Source organism: Dendropsophus ebraccatus, chromosome 4 (assembly GCF_027789765.1).
Source record: "Dendropsophus ebraccatus isolate aDenEbr1 chromosome 4, aDenEbr1.pat, whole genome shotgun sequence".
NCBI lineage: Eukaryota > Metazoa > Chordata > Amphibia > Anura > Hylidae > Dendropsophus > Dendropsophus ebraccatus.
In genome coordinates this window covers 144,876,696-144,899,671 of record NC_091457.1, presented here as the reverse complement: position 1 = coordinate 144,899,671, position 22,976 = coordinate 144,876,696, and the positions used below count along the sequence as shown (strand labels likewise).

Sequence of the window (22,976 nt, the reverse complement as noted above, 5' to 3'; positions counted from 1 at the left end):
TCAGTAGGTGCACCCAAATTGTTATATGTGTTTGGAGCAGCACCCTGTTGGATAGAAAAGAAGTATTTCAAAAAAATAACTATACTATGGAATGCTCTAATATGGGGCAGGAAGAGAGTGCAAATTAAGTTGGGTGCATTGATGGTGTCGGGGAAAGAGGAGGTTTGGGTGTCCCAAATATGGAAATCTACTTTATAGCGTCACAGTTATACTGGTTGTCTAACTGGAAACAACCTAAGTTCTTTGCGCTGGTGGGGCAGGACCAGGAGGAGTTGCAGTGGGACGTTTTTGAGAAACTTGAGTCAGGGTGCCTTGAGACGGGTAGCTGGTGTAAATGGCCTATGATTGTTAATCTTGTAAAAGTGTGGAAAAAATTAAGAGAGCTCTTAAATATTGAAGGTTTATTGGATTGTACTCTCCTATGGAAAAACAAAATATTGGTGGGTGGAATCGAAATGGGTGTTCTAGGAAAGTTAAATAAGTAAGAACTATTAAGGATGTATTAGTAGAGGGGAAAGTAAAAGATTGGAACGTACTGAGGTTGGAATACAATCTAGCGGAAACTGACTGGTTTGAGTATGTTAGAGTCAGAAATATGATTATGGCCACCTTAAAGATAAGAGAGCTGGTTGAGACAGCGGACCCCCTAATAATTAAACTGAGGAATGAAGAGATTAGGAAGTCCAGTACAGCTTTCCTGTATAAGTACTTAAAGTTGGCAGGGAATGTAGTATTCAAGAGTCAAAAGGGGTGTGAGAAGAAAAAAGAAGGGGTAATTGAATGGCCAAATGTTTATGGTAATATAAAGAGAGTATCCATATCAGGGAATCACCAGATGATACAATTTAATATAGTGCAAAGAATTTATTATACTCCAAGCTTTATGTGGAAAACTAAGAGAAGAGAAAAATATATGTACGAAATGTGCTTTGGAGCTGCAGTAAGTTACAGGAGTTTTGGGAGATAATTATTGATAAGATTACATGGCTTCTAGGGGTTGTGATAGAGAAGAATCCGGCGCTGACCATATTGGGGGACTCAACAAAAATAAATGCCACTAGAAGGATAGCTAAACAGGCTCTTAGACTGTTGTTCTATGCAAGATTAGTCATAGTAAGAAAGTGGATAGTTAGTGTCCCACCGAGTTGGAAAAAATGGGTGAACTGTGTCCGTATATATGAGAAATATTATGGCTTAGAATTTGATGATATATAGGGAAAAATGATAAGGAAAAAAAGTGTTTGTTTTTTTTCTTCTTCTTCCTCCTTCTCTCTCTTGCCTTTTTTTTGTTGGTTATAATAGATTTTCATTGGTGTGTGTGGGGGGGGGGGGATCTGGATGGAAGTTAATTTCCCAATCAGGTGAAGAGAGAAGTCTCTATGTTTGTAAAATAGACATCTCAAAACCGTTATATTAGGTAGTAATTAAGGCACGTAATGTAACCTGTGAGGTACTTGCGGGGCTCCGGGTGGATAGCTCTATTTAGTGGTGATTAGAGTTGTGTGTGGGGCGGGGTTGGTCGATTCTATCTGCCAATTGAAATCTGGCAATTGCTGTCGATGAGTCGGGAAGCTAGGTTGTGAGAGAGTCGATGCTTCAGACAGGAGGCCATGTGGTTTAATAGTATTTTGTAAAGAAGTTATAGTATGGATGGGAATGTGCATTACCTGTCTATCTGGAGGGGACTGTAGTCCATAATATATGGGCTGTAGGACCCTTTGGTTGGGACAGGACTGTTGTTCAGTGGATCTGGTGACTCGGGTCCGTGGATAACAGGAATGACTGAGAAATGTTCTGTTCTAGGCTGGTGTGGCCCTTGTAGAGGGCTGGGCTTGCAGAGAATGGAGCCTAAAGATGTTGATTGGAGTGCGTTTACGTTTTATATTATTTTATTGTTAATGGCATTCATATAACTGCAATGTTTGAGACATTGGGTGGGGTCGTTGCTGGCTCCGCCTGGCCTCTTTTGCCCCCCTGGTGCAGCGGGCGTGCGGACATGCTAAAACCCGGTAGGTTGGGTGGAGTAAACTATTGGTAAGAATAGAGGAGAAGAAATGTCAGGGTAATGACAAGGTAAGGAGCCCTGCAGGTTTAACCTCACAGAGAGAGTGAGCAATTTGGTAAAGACGAGGAAAAATCTGTCGTATGTCAGTATTTATCAGTATATTTGACCCTGTTTGGGAGAGGATATTGCTTTTTTTTTAGTTTTAATAAGGTGTGTGTGTGTGGGGGGGTAATATAGAAGTATTGGGTTTGTGGTACAAGGTTGTTAAACAAAAAAAGAAAAAGAAACTTAAAGCGGTGTTTGGTTAGGTAAAATATATGTTGAATCATCCCCCGCCCTGGAGAGTATAACTTCCATTCATGTCATTATCTTGTCAGTCTCTTTCTCCCAGTTCTGAGTTGCTGCTTTCTGCTAAAGACAAAGAAAACTATGTGTGAGCTTTTCTCTTGTCTCCCCCTCCTCCCTTTCCCTTTTGAGATGGCTGGTGTAAACAAGTCCATGACAAGCTTTATCTGCAACTTTGTAGCTTCTTTGTAATGCTGGGAGGGTTAAACTGAGGTTAAGTTGCCGATGATCTCACTGTGATTAATCCTCCCAGCATTACAAAGTTTCAGATAGGAACTTGTTTATATCAGCTGTCTCAGAAGGGAGGGAGGAGGAGGGAGTTGAAAGAGGAGACGGCCTGACAGCTCAGATACAGTTTTTTGCATCTTCAGTAGAAAGCAGCAGCTAAAAACCGAGGGAAGGAGACAGAAAAGGTAAAAACCTGTATGGAATGAATTGTTAGTCTCCAGGAGGGGGAATGATTCAACATATATTATACTTCACCGGATGACCCCTTTAATCACTGATAAAGTGTTGCATGGTCTAATAGGGAGTTTTACACTGTTTATAATGATACCTTTCTTTGAACCTTGAGATAACCTTGAGTCCAGAGAAATTAGCATTTGATTAATTATATAAATTACCTGGTTTGGTGCTCAGGGGGAGTGGCTTTGTTCTAATTCCTCCCCCAGCTATCACCTGTACTCTTTAACCATGCCCGCTTTGTATGGACAATTCCCCTTGTGCTGTGACCACTCACAGCCCAGAGGAAAATCTTGTCCACGCATAATAATACCGATGCCTTAGAATTCAGGCAGAATTACTGCCTGATTACTTATCCCAGAGGTTAACACCCTCAGATAAAATTTTCTATAAGTGGACCATACTCTGTAGAGTTACAAAGATCGGGCCAATGTTCTTTCATGAAAAATGCATAAGGTTATTTTCCTATATCAGTAAAAAATGTAATATAGACAATATGATAGAATCCAATGTTTCAAACAGTGATCTGAGTGCTAACACAAGTATTACTGCCTGTGTGGATAGGCTGTAATTTTCTAAAGAAATAGCTGCTGTTATAAAAAATTTTCCTTTCACAAAGAATCACTAAATGATATGTTTCGAAAAGATTTACTTCATCAGAATGTTCTATCTACATGGTCACGCTGCCCTTTGTTACTGCAGATCTTCGCTCTGTACAGACACATTTAATTGGCATCTTCCAAGTAAAATCTTTAAAGACTTAATTCCAATTTTTTTTAAAAACATATATATATGTGCTGTAGACCCCACTATGCAGACCATGACCCTCCCCCACTCTCCCTGCCACCCAGTACAGGGAGCTTTTAAACCAAAGCAATGCTCTTAAACCAATTTTGAAAAACTGTGAGCTCTTCTTGCAAAATGCTCTTAATCCAAGTTACTCTTAAATCAAGGTACTACTGCAGATTTTACTGTAGCTGAACATGTGGAGCCCTGGCAGGAGTACACTGTGATCAGCCTTGTATCAAGGGAAACACGATCAGGGACCCACCTACTGTACCTGGAACTTGCCGATCACATCATTGCCTCAATGGGAGGTGGGAAGTTTTATGGCTCCTGCTGTCTGTGTACACAGTGCTCATTAATTGCTTTTATATACAGTGATCAGAAAGGCAAGGCCAGGAGTAAACCGTGCCATCACTCTAGAGTACGCAGCTGTCACTGACAGCCAGCTCTCCTCTCTTGCAGCAGTTAAAGAGTCATGAAGCATGCTGCCCTGATCAGCGTGAAATCCATTCTGCGGCAGGAAGTTCGAGTATCCATGGGTACAACCACCACGGGTCAGTTCTGTGCACAAGCCTAATTGGATCAGAATGGGGGTGGCTTTCACCACTTTGACAATCAAGTTTCCCTTGATTGATCATAGTGTACTCCTGCCGGGGCCCCACGTGTTCAGCTACTGTAGAATCTGCGGACAGGCCATGTTCAGTTTCCCTGCAGCGCCACCACAGGGGAAAGAAAGAATTACACAGTGGTCATTCCAATCAATGGGTGATCTGTCTGATGTAAGACAGGAGCAATCCTCCAGAGAGACACTCTTTGTAGCTGTTCTCTACTATGACCTAGACATACCGGTCCCCTCTTTGTTTACCGTTCTAAACTTTCTGGTTTATACAAGTTTAATTCAAATATTCTCCAATATTAGCTTTGCCCTGATCTCATCTTTGTTCCAATGATTGAAGGCAACTGTGATTCATTTTGTCTTGTCACTTACAGGATGAGGCTATCCTTCATTCGCGGATCCTATTCAGAGCTGATGGATTGGTTCTCCTGAAACGTTGTGAGTCCAGAGATGATGACAAGGCAGCATAGTCTGTGAACTATTAAACTGAATTGTGGCCCCAAAATGTCCCTGCAGGAGACCATAAATATAAAACTGATTATGGAAGTGGTAAGCTGGTTCTAATCCCTTTAAGGGAAAACTGCATTTACTCTACATCCCATTCTTTTCAATGGGAATCCGCATCATGCTTCATCTTTTTCCTATGTGGATTTAAAATCTATGTTATAAGAAAGGAAGGGTCATATAAGTGCGAAAGAAGTTTTTGGAGCTGGGGTATACTTTAGTGATGAGCGAGTACTAAAATGCTTGGGTGCTCGATACTCGAGACGAATATCTCCCGATGCTCGGGTGCTCGTTTCGAGTAACGAACCCTATTGAAGTAAATGGGAAACTCAAGCATTTTTGCAGGGGACCAAAGAAAATGATGGAAACACAGAAATAGAGAGAAAACAGCAAAGGCAGCACCCATGGATACCTCTGGGACAGGTAAAGCTCAACTACAGATCCCAGCCAGCCAAGAGAATGTCAGCAACAGGACAAATTGCCTACTGACAGCAGTTTTGGGGGTAGTCGTATAGAGTATGTGTGTAACAACTGGTGCGGGTTTTTTTTTTTAAAGGCACCACCTGCACAGGACACAGCACGGTGAGGATAGGTATAGCTGAACTACAGATCCCAGCCAGCCAAGTTAATGTCACCAACAGGACAAATTGACTACTGACAGCTGCACTACAAGTCCAAGCCAGCAGCCAAGAGTAGCAAAAAAAAAAAAGTTTTAACAATTTTAGGCTATGTTCACACTACGTAAAAGTATGGCTGTTGTTGCCGATGGCAACAACGGCTGTACTTTTGCGTGGTGGAACAATGCTTTACTTTTAATGGGATCCCGGCCGGAGTGTATACACATCGTACACGCTCCGGCCGGGATCCCATACGGGGCCGCAAATAACTGACATGTCAGTTTTCTGCGGCAGGAATTCAGTGAATTGTGGCCGCAGAAAGACCTGTCAGTTCACACAGTGAAGCAAGCAGCTCCGGCCGCTTGCTTCACTGTGTGCTATGGGAAGCTCTGATGCGGGCGCGCTCTGATGCCCCCGCATCAGAGCTCTGCGGCCGGAAAGATGATCCGGATGGTACTTAAGTACCGGCCGAGATGATCCGGCCAGAGACCGGCCGTTCCGTGACCCGGTCGGGGTCATGGAATGGCCGGTCCCTTATGTAGTGTGAACATAGCCTTAAGCCCTCAGAAGGACTGTTTAGTTCTTCGTGTCGGATTCCGGCCTTACCATACACTAATACCCTGCCTAACACTCTCCCTGACAGACAGCAGCTCTCTCCCTATGCTCATCCAGCCTGCATCTGACGCGAGCACCGCCGGCCCAGATACTTATATGCCAGGGTCATCTGATCTGGCCAGCCAATCGACAAGTAAGGTTCCCACGTGATGCTATGAGCTCCCAAAGACTCTCCTGTATGATGATTGGCTGTAAAAAAGCCGCCAAACATGCAGGAAGAGGAAGATGCCATTGTCTCAAGTATCGCGAGATGCTCGTCTGATTAATGAACACCATCGAGTACCCTAATACTCGATCGAGTACCAAGCTCGGACGAGCATGCTCGCTCATCTCTATCTCCCATCATGCCCTGACAGCATTTTGAGTGCATGTGAACTCTTTACAATCATAATATTTGCTTTCAGGTGACCCATACTGTTCATTGCAGTCATCTCTTTACCCTGATATTCCATCATCTCCTGCCCTGGGTGGAAAGTTTTATAATAAATACATAAATGCGACTCTGATCCCATGTTACAGCACCATCAATTTCCCAGTTTGCTGCCTCCCATCCATCAGCAATTATTATCAGAGAGGAGGATGCACCGGGGAGTCCTCCTATATATTCTGCACTATGACACTGGACAATGCCAGAGGCAGGGGAGGAGGTAACCTGAGACAAAAGATTCTGCTGAGAGAACAAGGGCAGATTTACTGTGAACAGAAGCTTCCAAGTGGCCATACTTTATTATGTGTTTGTACTCCCTACTTTTTTTTATGTCTTTTATGATATCAATCATCTCTATCTATACTGAAGGGCAAAACCTGTTTAGTTAAAGCAAATGTCTATTACACGAGCAATTCTACAACTTATGAGCATTTCCCTCATTGGACTTTCATCTAGATTACTGATGAGAGCCGGATATACTAATCAAATATAACAGCATTTAGAGATGTGCTGTACAGCAAGTCTAAAGGCCAAACAATAGACTGGACCTGACTCATCCCCTTCTATGGGAAAGTTTTCTTTGTAACCTGAACTCGAGGCATGTGGCTGGCAAAATGGATGAAAAACATGGATACAGCCATAGGGCATAGGCTGTATCCATGTTTTCCAGGCAGCCCTATGGCTGCATCCATTACGACAGCCACTCTAAGTCAAACACTGAGCGTCCAGGATCAAGTGTACCCGAACTTACAGTAGTTTGCTCATCTCCACTGATGCATTTTTTAAGGGCAAGTAGTACTTTTTAATGGTAGCATTTGGGTATTCATTTAACCCACTGATTAAGTTTTGGTTTGTTTTTTTTGGGGGGGGGAGGGGGGGATTGGGGGACAACTATATTTCATTTCCATCGGGAGATTTCAGCCACAGAAAGGCCTGCTAGTGGTCTCTAGGCAGATGATTTACTCCTAGACCAAAGCTCCAACATGGGCCAGAACATTCAACTATATCTGATTGCAGATTAGTCCTCTGTTGGCAGATACTGACTGACAGCTGAGTGAGCAGGAGGCCGGGCAGCAATTATTCATGGAGAAGAGGGAGGAGGAAGGAGTGGTGAGGAGTGCCAGAGTGTGGTACAAGGGCTGACCCTTAACTCCTTTTTGACTCTTCATTATAGTAGGAGACGTGGGATTGTGCACCATCCACTCCACCTACACATTACCAAGAGATACCATGCTCACTATGGGACTGCCAGCTACAGCCCACTATTAGCACCAGTGGTAGAGCCCGGGAGCTGACAGATTCCTTTTAACTAGTTTAAGGGTAGCTTCACACACACAACATTCACAACATGTTTTTTTTTTAAAAAAGGGATGAAAATTGGAGGGGGGGGGGGTGGTATTAGCTGTAGCTGGCAGTCCCCTAGTAAGCATGGTGCCTTTGGTAGTTTGTCTGTGCAGTGGATTATGCACAATCCTACTATAATGAAGAGTCAAAAAGGAGTTGTGGCTCAGTGTTTGTGCCACCCTCTGGCACACTTCACCACTCCTTTCTCCTCCCTCTTCTTCATGAATAATCAATGCTGCCTGGCCTCCTGCTCGCTCAGCTGTCAGCTCTGGTTGCAGATCAGTCCTCTGTAGGCAGGTTATGTCTGAAAGAAACACTCAGATATAGTTTAATCTTAAATGTGTTGGAGCTGTTGTCTAGGGGTAAAACACCTGCCAGCAGTTCATTCTTTGGTTCAAATCCCCTGACCGAAATGAAATATAGGTCTTTATTTATTTTTTTCCTTTCTCATTATTGTTTTATTTTGTTATTATTTTATCTGATTGGCACAAACTGGCCCATTAGTGGAACAAATTTCCCTTTTTTGCCTATGTTCTTACTTCGAGAACCTAGTGGGGAAAGATGGGCATCTCGTAATACTAACGGCCGCAAATAATCACTGTGATCATTATTGGAGGCCGTGATTATACCGAGCGTCACTTTTCCCCTCTATGTTCCCAAAGTGGGAACAAAGCCTTTTGCTGATCTACACCAAGGCCCAGGATGATAAATACCCTACCCCCACCCCGTCTCTTCTTCACGTGCATTCCTATCAGCTATCACACTCACAATTGTTACCTAGGCTCCGTTATATTGAGTTCTTCTTCCTCTGAATGCTTATAATTGCCCCGAGCTTTATACTAAAGATTTTTTAATATTTTCTAAAAATGCTTTAACCTAAAGTTAAAAGGAATCAATCGTCAGGGAACGGCTTATTGTTAAAATCAATTTTTACAGTATTAAACAAATACATAAATAAATAATCTTTGTACATTTTTGACATTATGATTTTTCATATTCTGCTATATGCATGTCTCCTAAAGTGCTGCAGATTACTAAACAGAAACGGAACATTCGCAATTGGCTGACATCTTTTACATGATGAGTTTCAGCTTGCACTGAGAACACCTGTGGCAGGATCAGCAGTCAGCTCTGTATTATCACGGGTCGGGAATAAAATAAACTATCTCTATTATAAAGAGGCAGGATTGGACTTTACCTTTAGCGGGTGCATTTCCTGGATCCTTACTATGGCTCTTAGTACTCTTAGCAGTGTAATGCTGCGTGCATTGCCTCGGTCCCACTTCTCACCACTCCAGATCTTTCCATGCCCACCCTTCTTCTGTCCACTTGATCCATGATGACTAGTGTGGCCAGTGGTGGCTCGGATCCTGGCCTAATTGACTACGCTGTGCCTCATCCCTGTTACCCTACCCTGACTCCATTGATGACCCAGCTTCCTGACTACACACATTTAGCCTGTTCTACAATCCCCCACAACTGCACCTGCAGCCACCGCCCACGCCAGGTCCACCCCTGGTGTCCCCTAGCCACAGAAGTCCAGCATCACATCCTGGAGCAGGGAAAAAAGGTAAAGAGCTAGAGGGCACTCCACTCTCTGATGTGGCCCAAAAATGAATTTGTAGCACAGCGGGTCCACATCTGCTGCTGTTACACTCAGATACCCCCAAGACTTAAGGTATATTATGACAAGCAGGCAGCCGCAAAAAAAAACACATAAAAAACCCCTATGTATTACTACTAAAAGGTAACAAGTACAAGATTGACAACCGGAACCAGAAATTATGGAATGGATTATGGCATTAACTAATGATAATGATAAAACATAAAATAAAACAGATAATGACAAACAGAGAAATACTGATGCTTTACTTTGGGTAAACATTAAGCCTTTCAATTCTGCAGATCTTTCAGGTTTGAATGGTTAGACACCCCCATAAAATATAATGAACCCATCAGGGCACATGTGTCAAGCTTGCACCCCTGGCATACACCACGGGGAGGGAGCAGACTCTTAAAGCGACTCTGTACCCACTATCTGACCCCCCCAAACCACTTGTACCTTCAGATAGCTGCTTTTAATTCAAAATCTGTCCTGCGGTCTGTTCGGCAGGTGATGCAGTTATTGGCCTTAAAAAGCAACTTTTAAAATTGCAGCCCTGTGCCCAACGGCCGAGGCTGAGTATCTGTGCCCTAACTTTGCACCACCCCGCCGTCCCTTCTCCCCACCATCTTCAACATTAGGAATGCCATTGGAACATTTTCTCCATGCTGAACATTGCACAGGTGCCTTAATGATCCAGCCCATGTTCAGTATTCAGACAGCTGATGAATAGGAGACAATCTGCCTGGAGCATTCCTAATGATGAGGATGGCGGGAAGGAGGGACAGAGAGGGTGTGCCAGCCTAATGCATACACAATCTAGGCCACAGCCGTTGGGCACGGGGCTGCCAGTTTAAAAGTTGTTTTTAGGACAATAACTGCATCACCTGCCAGAACGGACCCCAGGACAGATCTTGGATTAAAAGCAGCTACGTGTATCTGAAGGTACAAGTAGTTTGGGGGGGTCAGATTGTGGGTACAGATTCACTTTAAGACCCTATTACACAAAGCAGTTATCGGCCCTATTTGGCTGATATCAGCTGTTACAGCCGATAATCGTTTCGTGTAATAGAAGACAATGATCAGCCGACATTACACAACAATCTGCTGCTGTTTCTCCGCGTAAATAGGGGCTTCAGCAGCAGCAGCAGACCACCGCTGTCTCTATGGGCTGCTCGGACAATCTGATGATTGCCTGGGCAGCCCCTTCCCCCAGCTCTTACCCGCTCCTTCTTGCTCACTGTCAGCGCCAGCAATGGACCGGGGAACAAGGAGCAGACGAGCAGTGACCTGACAGGTCGACGCTCGCTTGCTCTCCACATCGCCCCATGTAGTAGGGACTTTACCATTTACTCCTTGGGGGGGCACGCCTAATTTATCATGGTTTACACTGAGGAGATGCCTAAACACAGTGATGCAGTATATTGTCATAAAAGCTACTAAAAGTGTAAGCAGCAATCCAAGTACCTGGAAAATAACATAATAAAACACACTACATGAATACAACTGTAAACTTAAAATCATGCTCTTCAGAACTTGTCTCTCCTCCCGTCCTATCTCTTGATCATCAATACATTTTGGTTTTATTTTACTCAATGGAAATATATTTTCATGATCCAGTCAATTTCTTTCGTTGGGATCTCAATCAAATCTATTTGTCCTCTACGTTAAGACTACAAAAGTTATATATTCGGTGTAGGTTATCGATGGTACTGTACAAGTATAGTGATATTTGCAATGATGATATTTTATCTCAGTTTGAGGACAGACATAGTGTTGCTGGGTGGTGGAGACATTGCCACAATACTGCCGAAAACTCTTTTGACGTTGTTTGCCCACTTTTAGAACTGATTGTTAAGGGCGTTTTCCGATTAAAACTTACTCCTTTGTTTTGGCTATCTCTGGTGTCTCTTTAGAGAATGAATAAAGCTGCAGGTCACGTGCCGACATGCAGCTCTATTCAAAACATAGGAGCTGTGGGCCAATCTGGAGATCACCAGGGGGCACGATAGTCAAACCCTTGCAATCTACTACTTGTCCTATATCCTGTGAATAGGGGACAAGTTTTACTTGGAAAATTCCTTTAATGACCATTATTGGAGGAAAAACGTTTGTTTGCTTGCAAAATTGTATGACTATTAAAGGGAACCACTCACATCTGTCATGGTGTGAACCCCCCCCCCCCCCCCAAGTACCTTATAGCTGGGTATTACACAACACAAGGGACCGGTTCCCTTTAAGGTCCTGCTTATTACTGTTTGCAGTTTTTCCTGATAAATCACATTACCATAAAATTAAAAAACCACGCCGAACCATATGCTAACTCAGTTTTCCGCTGTCAAGCAAACACATCCTAGGCCGATACGTGTGCCTATACCTAAATATATTTTATAATATATCAACTGTTTCCCTTGTTGGGTCTGTCTAACTGATTACTCTGAGCTAGAATATTGTTCAGCATGGCTTCAAAATTTATGGATCTTGAGTTATGTATGGGTAATGTATATTCTTTGTATTTATTGCCTTGTCACACTGCTAAACTATTAGGAATCAAGGACAGGGTAACACAAGGACAGACGAGCCCTGAAGCTGGCACCCACACTGCTGTGTCTGCCTACTTTCCTAAGTAGCCCTAGGTGGCAATGGACAACTGGACGGCAAACCCTGACCTAATCATAGTGCAACACAGAATGAAACAAGACAAACACACACACTAAGGCAAAGTCAAGGACAGGGTAACACAAGGACAGACGAGCCCTGAAGCTGGCACCCACCCCGCTGTCCCTGCCTACTTGCCTAAGTAGCCCTAGGTGGCAATGGACAACTGGACGGCAAACCCTGATCTAATCATAGTGCAACACAGAATGAAACAAGACAAACACACACACTAAGGCAAAGTCAAGGACAGGGTAAAACATGGACAGACGAGCCCTGAAGCTGGCACCCACCCCGCTGTCCCTGCCTACTTGCCTAAGTAGCCCTAGGTGCCAATGGACAACTGGACGGCAAACCCTGACCTAATCATAGTGCAACACAGAATGAAACAAGACAAACACACACACTAAGGCAAAGTCAGAGGTCCGGGTCAATAAGAAACGAGCAGCACGGGGTGAAGCCCTGCCACGGCTACATAAAGGATAAGTGCCACCACACCCACAGCAACCAGGCCAGCTGCTAGGGACACCGGCCGCCCGGCTTCTGACCTAAACTCTGCTTAATCGCACACACTCTAAGGTATATTGTCAGTGTGTTAACATTCCTGTAAGAAAGTAAGATGCATTGGTCACATGTGTCTCTCAACCAATTAGAGCAGTCCCTTGCCCAACCCCTTGTTAACCTGGAATGGGAGTGTACCTTCACCAGAGTGTTTGGCTTTGGCCAGAGGACATCTCCTAGCCCAGCTCCTGCTGGTCAGACTAATAAGTCAGCATTTAGATAAAATTTTCTCAAGTATCCTATATTTCCTAAGTATCCTATATTTAGTGTACAGCATTACTACCACTGACAGATAGTAATAGTTTGTGAACCAAAAGAGTTCAGCTTCCTGATGTTGCCTCTGAGTTCCACCTGACAATGAATTTCTAGTCTGTAACTGTCAAGCCTTTGGCTTTGGCTGTCAAGGCATGATGGGAATTGTCATTGTAAAACAGCTAGAGGGCCACCGTTTGACACCCATGTTCTAAAACATTATTTTACTCCAGGGTCAGAAAATCTTTTGCTCAAGGCCCCCCCGGCTTCCTCCTGTTTTATGTGTGACAGATCTGCAGAGTTCTTCTCTGAGCAGGGCCAGCGTCAGCACAAGGCTTACCTCTGGGGGCCGGTGTTCTAATGTTCAGCCTGCTCAATGTACTGCAGGGTGAGCACATCAGAAGACACAGGAGACAGAGCAGGACCTGTACAGAGAGAGGAAAGAGATAAGGACCTGATCACATGACCCAAAGGTCCTCAACCCTAACAGTGTGGAGAGCAGCCCGTCAGAGAGAAGACTGAGCTGTAACTGCTGTGTGTCTGTGTCAGTCAGTCAGTGTCTCTGTCAATAATGTATGTTTGTATATGTTAGTGGTGTCTCATGTTATTGTGCATAGTGTGTGGAGGAGGGGCCTGCTGAGGCTCTGTCGCCCAAGGGCCCACAAAAACCGGCCCTATCTCTGAATGTGAATATTTTTGCTTAACAGCAGACATCCAAGCTGTAAAGATCCTTGTAAGAAGAATTTAGTCTTATTGGACTCTTTTATGATTTTTTTATATTTTATATATTGCTGGTGCTGCATAGAAAATAATAGAGATTTTATTCTTTTCTCTCCATACTCCCTCAGGGTCCTCCTGTCACGTCTTTGGGTCTCCTGCTGAACGATCTGGCTTCTACTTCTGAGACCGACTCGTCTCACTGACTGAAGTGGGACAGCATCGTGGCCAGTGATTGGCTGAGCAGGCTGTCACTGCGAGATGAACCCATCTTGGAAGTGTTCAGTAGTCCTTTAATCCTATGCTACCCTTGAAGAAGAGCAAAACTGTATTATGATATGTTTGCATGCAAGCTGACATTTGCCCAAGTAGTCAAACATTCTAAAATCAGGACAAAGTTACATCACAACGACAATACAAGTGAAAGATTTTGATGTGAAAACAGCTTCCCTACAGGGTGAAATAACAGAGGACATTTACATGAAACAGCCGCCAGGATTCAACGATGAACAAAGAGCAGACTTGGTAGGCAGACTTCACAAAAGTATATACAGGTATGGTCTGAAGCGGGCGGCGAGAGCAAGTGCTTACAAGTGAGAACCTTCAGAGGAGTAAGGCAGACCCCTGACTGTACACAAAGAGGCTGGAAACAGGAGGAATTCAATGCTGCGTCTATGTAGACAAACTAAAAGCACAGGATACAAGAGATACCTGAAATAAAGATAAAAGATGTAAAGTCTTCTGCGGAAACAAACTACCTGGAGGAGATGAGCGGCCAACGCACTTAGCCTTCAAATGATTATCAGCTCCGAAAGGCAATAAGAAACCTGCTATATATGATCGCTGCTACGGCAATGCCTCAGCTGTAGGAACCTTACATAGAAAGGTCAGATGGACCAGAATACTGTAATGAAAGCTACGCATTCTGAAGAAGACCCCAAAATAAGTAATAACTAAGTGGGTAAGTGGATAATGACTAGCCTGAAGACCCCCATAAATTTGTTTCTTCAAGAAGTCCCATGAAATTGAAAAAAGAGAGGAAGGCAAGTCGGCGTGGGAGATTAATAAACAAAGTAAACTTGCCTGTCCCTGTGCCCCCGTAGTGCCACTTCTCCTACTTCTTGCTGATGGCTGCCAAAAGGTATTTTCAGCTGGAATCTTCCAGCTGCAATGCCGCAGCCCTGCTGAGTGATTGCCTGCTCAGCCAGTCAGTGAATTGGACAGTGTCCTGCCCCAGTCAGTGATTGGCTGAGCGGGCAGTCGATCACCCAGGTACATGACGTTGCAGCTGGAAGAGTTTGAGGTGAACATGGGAGCGGTGCTACAGGGCATGGGGACAGGTAAGAATACTTTATTATTTTCCAGCACACCTCCCTGCCTTTATCTCTTTTTTCAATTTCAAGGAACTTCTCCTTTAAATATTAGTAAACTTTCTAGAAATAATTCCTTTTCTTTCCACCACCAACCAGCTATCACTGGAAGCCGTATGATGGTTGTGCAGTATTTATATTGTATTGTTAGTTGTACTCGCTAACAGTAGAAAGGTCAGAGCGTAATCATATTAACTACAAGGGGAGTAGACCGCAGTACATGCATCTATATAATGTGATAGCGTATTCACTTTAGTCAGGAGACTGAGTGTCTGTAATGTAATATTGCAAATCAAATGACAGCATATGACATATTGGCTTATTGGATAGTTGTAATTCACTGTAGGCACTGTACTCTCTCAGGCTCAGGTCACCTGGTTATGAAGGACTTTGTGCACACTGCATCTCTCCTGGCTGGCCTCACTTGTTTCTATGGTCTATCCCTCAACCTTTCCCAAAGGTCCATGGACAACGACAAGTTAAGTTTTTAATTTAGAGATGAGCAAATTTTTCATAAATTCAATCTGGCAGGTTAGCCAAAGCAAAGTTTGGGGTCATCCAAACCCAGGGATAGTTCACCAAATTTTTTTTTTCTTTTAAATCAACTGATGCCAAAAAGTGCCCGAGATTTCTCATTTACTTCTACTAAAAAAAAATCTTGTGTCTTCCTGTACTTATCAGCTGTTTGATGTCCTGCAGTAAGTGATTTATTCTCTCCAGTCTGGCACAGTGCTCTCTGCTGCCACCTCTGTCCTGTCAAAAGCAGTAGCATATCCCCATAGAAAACTTCTCTCCAGACTAGAACGAATACCACTTCCTGCAGGACATACAGCGGCTGATAAGTATTGAACGACTTGAGATTTTTTAATAGAAGTAAATTCCAAATTTATGGCATTTTCTGGCGCAAGTGGATTTGAAATAATTTTTTTTTTACGTGAACAACCCCTTTAAACCCCACTAAAATTGGAACAAAAACATGCTGTGATAACTAAATATACACAAAAGAAGTTGGCGGGGGAGAAAGCAATCGGCATACATAGGGATCATGTCAATGTAAAGCTAGCATACAGGAAACCAACTATATGCAACTGCTTAATCCCCCAAAATAATACCATTTGGTAAATCGATGGTGGTCTATCTGCGCTTCTATAGCCATCAATAGTACCCCTGCTACACAGGTCAGTATTGCAAACAGAGATAACTGCTAACTAACCATATACAGTGGTGCCTTGGATTACGAGTATAATTCGTTCGGGGACCACGCTTGTGATCCAAATCATTCTTAAACCAAAGCAAATTTTCCCAAAAATAATGATTTTTTATTCTGAAAAACAGGTAAAACAATTTCAGAATCAGCATGGGGAGTGTGATGTATAGTAACTGCATAAACCTGAAAAAAACAGCATCAGTTTGTAGATACAGGATGGAGCTGCAGATCCCCATAATGCAGGAGCGTAGTACAACAGACTAGTATAGAGAAGCAGGGCTGCTGTCAGAGATCTGTGTGGTCGCATGACAGCCATGGGGAAGGGGAATAGTCAGCATGGACCAATCAGGAAGTGAGAATCACAGAGCTGTGCAGGAGGACAGTGACAGAAACTTTCCTATACAGCAGTGTGAATGGCTAAGTGTAAGTGCAGGCAGATTATAGCAGCAGTGTGTATAGCTGAGTGTAAGTGCAGGCACATTATAGCAGGAATGGAGAGGATCAGGAACACAAGGGCTGACAGAGACTGCAGGAAGGAATGAGCAGGGTATAGGGTGAGCACAGTATATCAGCACTCTGTCTGGGGAGAGAAGGGTTACCTCCACGGCCCTGTTCCCTGATGCAAGTCCCAGCCTGAAGTGGATCTGCTATGGTTTTAAAGGTGAGGGAGACTTGTTAAGTCGGAGTACAGTGCTGTAGACCCCGCTATGCAAACCATACCCTCCCCCACTCCCCCTCACACCCAGCACAGGGAGCTCTTAAACAAAGTCACAATTTTGAAAAACTGTGAGGTCTTCTTGCAAAATGCTCTCAATCCAAGTTACTCTTGATCCAAGGTACCATAATAATATATACAGTAGGTCTAAGTTGTAAGACAGGATGTTCAACTGTGTGAGGATTTTTTCTGCTAGTATAATCCTTAGCAGGTGTTCTACTGCTGCTGGACAAATCTGTAAATCTTTTCTGCAGGATTGCACCCTGTACAGTGGCGTGCATTTCACTCGCTGGTATAGAGCTTCCAAAAAGTCCTGCGTGAAGTGACCAGCAGGAAAATCCTCACACAGCCTGAACATCCCATCTGAAAAGTTAGTTAGCAGTTACTTCTCTTTACTGACATGTGTAGCAGGGGTACTATTTTTGGCTATAGAAGCGCAGATAGACCACCTATTATTTACCAAATTATATTAGTAAAGTTGATTAAGCTGTTGGATACAGTTAGTTTACTGCATGCTAGCCTTGCATAGATGTGATCCCCATGTATGCTGATTGCCTTCTCCCCCACCAGCTTCTTTTGTGTATATTTACTTATCATAGCTCATTTTTCATTACAATGTAATGGAATGAAAACATGCTTTAATAGGTAAATATACACAAAAGAAGCTGGCGGGGTACACCGGAAACCCGTAGGAGGACATCGGGGGAGCGCGAACAGGTAAGCATATGCTCTTTTTGTGTTTTTATATGTATTAAATTGTGCGGCCTCTAACTTTACTAACTCATTAGGAACATTGCAAAAAATTAAGTTTAGTAACTAACCAAACTTTTTGCAAAATTCATAATGAATCTCTGTTCACGAAGTTCGGTTCACTCATCTCTAGTGCTGAAGGCCCCACCCAACAAAAGTGGGGTGTGAATGTCCAAACACTTGCCAGCAACTAGTGAAAGTCTAGGCCCCAAACCTGGCAAGTGGCTTGAACTACTCTCCCAAGGTTTTGAGCTGCATAGGCTACATATCAGGATGCCAGCTTAAGTGGAGCTGACCGTATCAAAAAGTGCCATGGCAACTAGTCCATCCTGTGCACTTTACAAAATAGCATGTCGATGTTGGTAGACACTTGGAGCCCATAAATAAGTAAAAGATGGTAAAAGAACACATTCACACATAGAAATGACAATGTCAGATTCCCCAACTGAGCAGTAAACCCCAGGGCTCCTTCACACCTTACAGACAGACTTTGTAGTCTAATAAAGAGTCTGAGCTTAACAGTCTAAGCTTTGGATGTCGAGAAGAAGTGTTGGTTTATGGCAACATCTGAAGTTTATGGTGGAAAGACTATGATAACGGACGGCAAATGAGGCTGTATTAACTATTAGTGTTTGTTAATGTGTAATTTATCTGGTTTTTATATTCTCTCTGGTTTTTATGTCTCTCTTACTCCTGAATCCTCCATGTTGAAGATAAAAGATAATGGTTGACACAGTACATTTCCTAAGTAAAACATTTTCACATTGTCAAAGTGCTGATGTCTCTTTGCAAGACTAAAATCTACAATTTAGACCAGCCTCTGCCTTCACTCTCTTAGCCGATCTAAGGATATTTTGGTTTCTGTTATCCCGTAGGGGCCATTCACACGTTCCGTGCATGATCATTAAATACGGACACATTAAAGGGGTACTTCAGCGTGGGGGCACTTTTGCGCTGGGACTGGGGACGAGGTGGCTGAAGGAAAAGACGTCCACTCACTTCCCCGGTTCCAGCGGTGGGTCCCGCATCGCGGCGCTCCGGTGCCCGGTTCCCGACGACTTCCGGGTGTCTGACGCGGGCCCCAGACATGACGTCTCAGGTTCGCTCAGCCACTCAGTGAGGGAGGCGGAATCCCTCGGCCACCTCATCCCCGGTCCCAGCGCAAAAGTGCCCCCACGCTGGAGTACCCCTTTAATGATGATTATGAGAACTCTGAACTAAAATAAAATCATAAAAAATAAAATGCTGCCAAACCTAGATGGTCTTACTCACCAAGTTCGCCTGAGTACTGAATTTTGAGCCATCTCTCATTTTCCTAGCTGCCATTGTTCCTTAGTTACAAGTTCTTCTAAAAGCCGGTCTATATCCATGATGGCACTGGCCAAAAAACTACATTTCCCAGCATGCATTGCACCTTAGAGCTAACTGTCAAGTATCCGCCACATCTTCTTGTAGTAGCTGCCCATCGCTTGCTCAATCTGCTTCTGCTTTACACTGTAAGCAAAATATCTATCCATCCATCCATATACATAGATAAGAAAGAGGAAAAGAGATGAAACAACTGTGTTTCCTTTTCCCTATACTGCTCTGGAGGCTGTCACTGCTCAGTTGCTTCCCCGCCCCTTGGCCAGGTGCTTACTAATTGGTGTGTGGTTACAGGTGAGGTGTTACAGCTTGCCTGGCAACAGAAGAGACACATCATGTGACTTTGGTCTTAGAAGGGAGGAGAAGCACAAAAGAGTGGATTCACTTTTGTCTATCACCCTGGTGTTTTGCTGTTGCTAAAAGAAATGGTTCTGGGAATATCAACCTAGGGATTCCCTCTGTGAAAGTCCTTACCTCTGTGAGGGTGTTTTGAGGTGATGAGTCAGTTATCTCAAAGGCTATGTTCACGCTACGTAAAAAACACGGCCGTATTTCATAACAACGGCCGTATATGCGCAAACAACGGCCATTATTTTGCACATACGACAATATATAAGGCTATGACCCTTACCATCACTCAAGGACTCTTGGTGACCAGAGAGTACACTCTGGACAAGTATATATTATAAGGGGTGATACATACATACATCGCTCTCTATGAAAGACAGATGAAACATAACAATCAAGCCTCAAAGCCTCTTTGAAATCTGGATTTTCTGCTCTGCATCCAGGATAGGTAGATTCTTAAAACGTCTTCTGCTGCAAAAATACCATAAATGACCTAAAGAGTTATTCTTATAAGTGGAAAGATTTTATCATTTTTTTTTTATCATTGCAGCCTCATAAGTTTTTGGCTTTGCACACTTACCCTTGAATATCCTCTATATCTATTACAAGTTACAGTCAGTGTTTGACCATTTTTGAAAGAACTGGCATCACATTGAGCCCTTCCTTCTGTCTTTTTTTTAAAATAAGAATCTCTTGGATGTATGTCTAAAGAAAGAGAGCGATCCAACTCGACAACAGTAAAGGCTAAAAAAAACCTCTCTAGTCACATTAAACATTTCTTTCTTCAAGGGGTTATCCAGTGAAAGTCTTTTGCTTTTAAATCAACTGGTTTTTAGAAAGTTATATAGATTTGTAATTTACTTCTATTTAAAAATCTCAAGTGCCATACTTATCAGCAAAAGAACGCTGGTTGACTTCAAAGAGATCAACCAAAACACCGCAAAGACACCATCACGTGTCTCAATGTCATTGTATTCTAGAACATTGCCCCCTGGGAAATCAAATATGCAAAAGAACACTGCAGAGACACCATCACATGTCTTGATGTCAGTGAACTAGCCAGACCTTCCTCCGGGAAGGATCAACCAAGCCAAGGAATTTCTCCAATCAAGGAAACCACCCGAGCAAGGTATCCATCCACAGACAGCTGTTTCGGGGCATTTGCCCCTCATCAGTGGACGCTGGTTGACCTCAGGGAGATCAACCAAAACACTGCAGAGACACCGGAGGAAGGTCTGGCTAGTTCACTGGCGTCGAGACATGTGATGGTGTCTCTGCAGTGTTCTTTTCCATACTTATCAGCTGCTGTATGTCCTGCAGGAAATGTTTCTTTCCAGTCTGACACAGTGCTCTCTGCTGACATATCTTTCCGAGACAGGAAAGGAACTGTCCAGAGGAGGAGAGGTTTTCTATGGGGATTTTCTACTGCTCTGGACAGTTCCTGTCTGGGACAGAGGCGGAAGCAGAGAGCACTGTGTCAGACTGAAAAGAATATACCGCTTCCTGCAGGACATACAGTAGCTAATAGGTATGGGAAGACTTAATATTTTTAAATACAAGTAAATTACAAATCTATATAACTTTCTGAAACCAATAGATTTAGGGGGAGAGAAAAAAAACAAAACATTTTCGCTGGATAACCCCTTAAAGGTATATAATACTCCTCTATTCCTTGGTTCTATACTGAAGTTGCATAGTAAATAGATTGTAGTTGTAATTTACTACACCTACATCTACACCTCTCAATAAATCCTGCATGTAAGAGGGGGAAATTTTACCTCAGACATTCAAATAAATACTAGTTATGAGCGAGTACTAAAATGCTCGGGTGCTCGTTACTCGAGACGAGTATTTCCCGATACTCGAGTGCTCGTTTCGAGTAAAGAATCCCATTAAAGTCAACGGGAGACTCGAGCTTTTTTGCAGGAGACTCAAGTTCGGTAGAGGGAAGGTCAGGTCATGTGAAAACCTGTCAACCTCAGAAATTGATGGAAACACAATGGAAATGGACAGAAAACAGCAGGGGCAGCATGTATGCATGCCTCTGAAGCTGCCTAATGGCACCATTATGCCTAAATCTGTGCAACAGCCTGGTTAAAACAGAGGTAGGCATATGGACCACTCAAAAACTCAGCCTGACACAGCATGGCAGTGAGAACACAGGGAACCATTAAAACAGAGGTAGCATATCATGAACCAGCCAAAAATTCAGCAATTCAACAATTAAAAGTGAGTGAGGAAGCAAGTGAGCCTTCCAAAAATTAGGCCACACACAGCATGGCATTGAGCACACAGAGAACCATTAAAAGTGAGTGAGGAAGCAAATGAGCCTCCCCAAAATTAGGCCAGATACTGCATGGCATTGAACACACAGAGAACCATTAAAAGTGAGTGAGGAAGCAAGTGAGCCTCCCCAAAAATTAGTCCAGACACTGCATGGCATTGAGCACACAGAGAACCATTAAAGTGAGTGAAGAAGCAAGTGAGCCCACCCAAAAATTGGAGTGAGTCCAAGGGCTGGGATATTTAGTGGACACAAACCCGGGTGCTGACAGCTAACTGGCTAGGCCAGCTGTCAGTCACCATCAAGGGTACACCTGATGCCTCCCGACTGGGGGTGGTGAGGCCCCGGCCACGGCTAGACCAAAAAAATAAAATAAAACAGCTGGCTGGTTGGTGGGGGCGCGATCGGCGGGCCCCCCAGCAACCAGTTCCACTACTCGGCAGACGTAGTGTGACGTCAGAGCATGGCAGTGAGGACACAGAGAACAATACAGTCTTCTTAAGAGGCCCCGGAATTTGAACGAATAAACTTTCAATTCTTTAAAGAGTCTCTAAGAGACGGCAAATGAGGTAGAAGGTGCTGTTCAGCAGTTTGAGCACCGCCTGTTGGCGCTCACCCAGTGCTGCTGTGCCTAAAACTAAAATAGCCGGATTATGGCTAGATTTTGCCTCACAACCTCATGCAGTTTTGTGTGATAGGCATCTCTTTGGAGGTAGGGACGAAGAATAACAATACAGTCTTCTTAAGAGGCCCTGAGCTAAAAAATGAAAGGACGGCAGAGAACACCCGTAAGTTGACATCCACAGATTGTCTGATACAAAATGGAAAACACAAGGATGCTAAATTAGGATCCACCATTATCACTGTCTGTTCCTTTGAACAGTGGCGTGTATCTTGGAGATACAATAGATGACCAGACAGTCCTGCAAAATAGCATTTGAATTGAAGTTGATTTGATTTTAAAATTTAAACTGAAGGTTAGAAAAAAACCCCATAAAGTGGCCATTACCGGCCTTTAGATGAGGCAGGCGTGGAACCTCACAAAAATTAGGCCTGACACAGAGTAAGAGTAGACGTAGTGTGACGTCAGAGCATGGCAGCGAGGACACAGAGAACCATTAAAAGTGAGCCTCCCAAAAATTAGGCCTGACACAGCATGGCGGTGAGGACACAGAGTTTCATTAAAGCAGAGTTAGCATTTGAACCAACTAAAAATTTAGCCTGACACAGCATGGCGATGAGAACACATGGAACCATTCAAACACCGGTAGCATATGGACCACCCAAAGACTTAGCCTGACACCATAGACCCAGACCAAGATGGACAATACAATTATGGCTAGATTCAGCCTCACACCCACATGCAGCTGTACGTGAGAGGCATGGACGAAGAATAACAATACAGTCTTCTTAAGAGGCCCCGGAATT

At 43.6% G+C, this 22,976-nt stretch overlaps 1 long non-coding RNA gene across 1 annotated transcript in view; it reads right to left on the bottom strand.

The window, feature by feature from the left end:
- Positions 1-13,647: 13,647 nt before the first annotated feature.
- Positions 13,648-22,976, bottom strand: part of LOC138790023 (uncharacterized) — a 43,869-nt gene continuing 34,540 nt past the window's right edge. Inside the window, exon 3 of the long non-coding RNA XR_011362830.1 lies at positions 13,648-13,818. This is a non-coding gene — a long non-coding RNA (uncharacterized lncRNA). The remainder of the gene's footprint in view (positions 13,819-22,976) is intronic.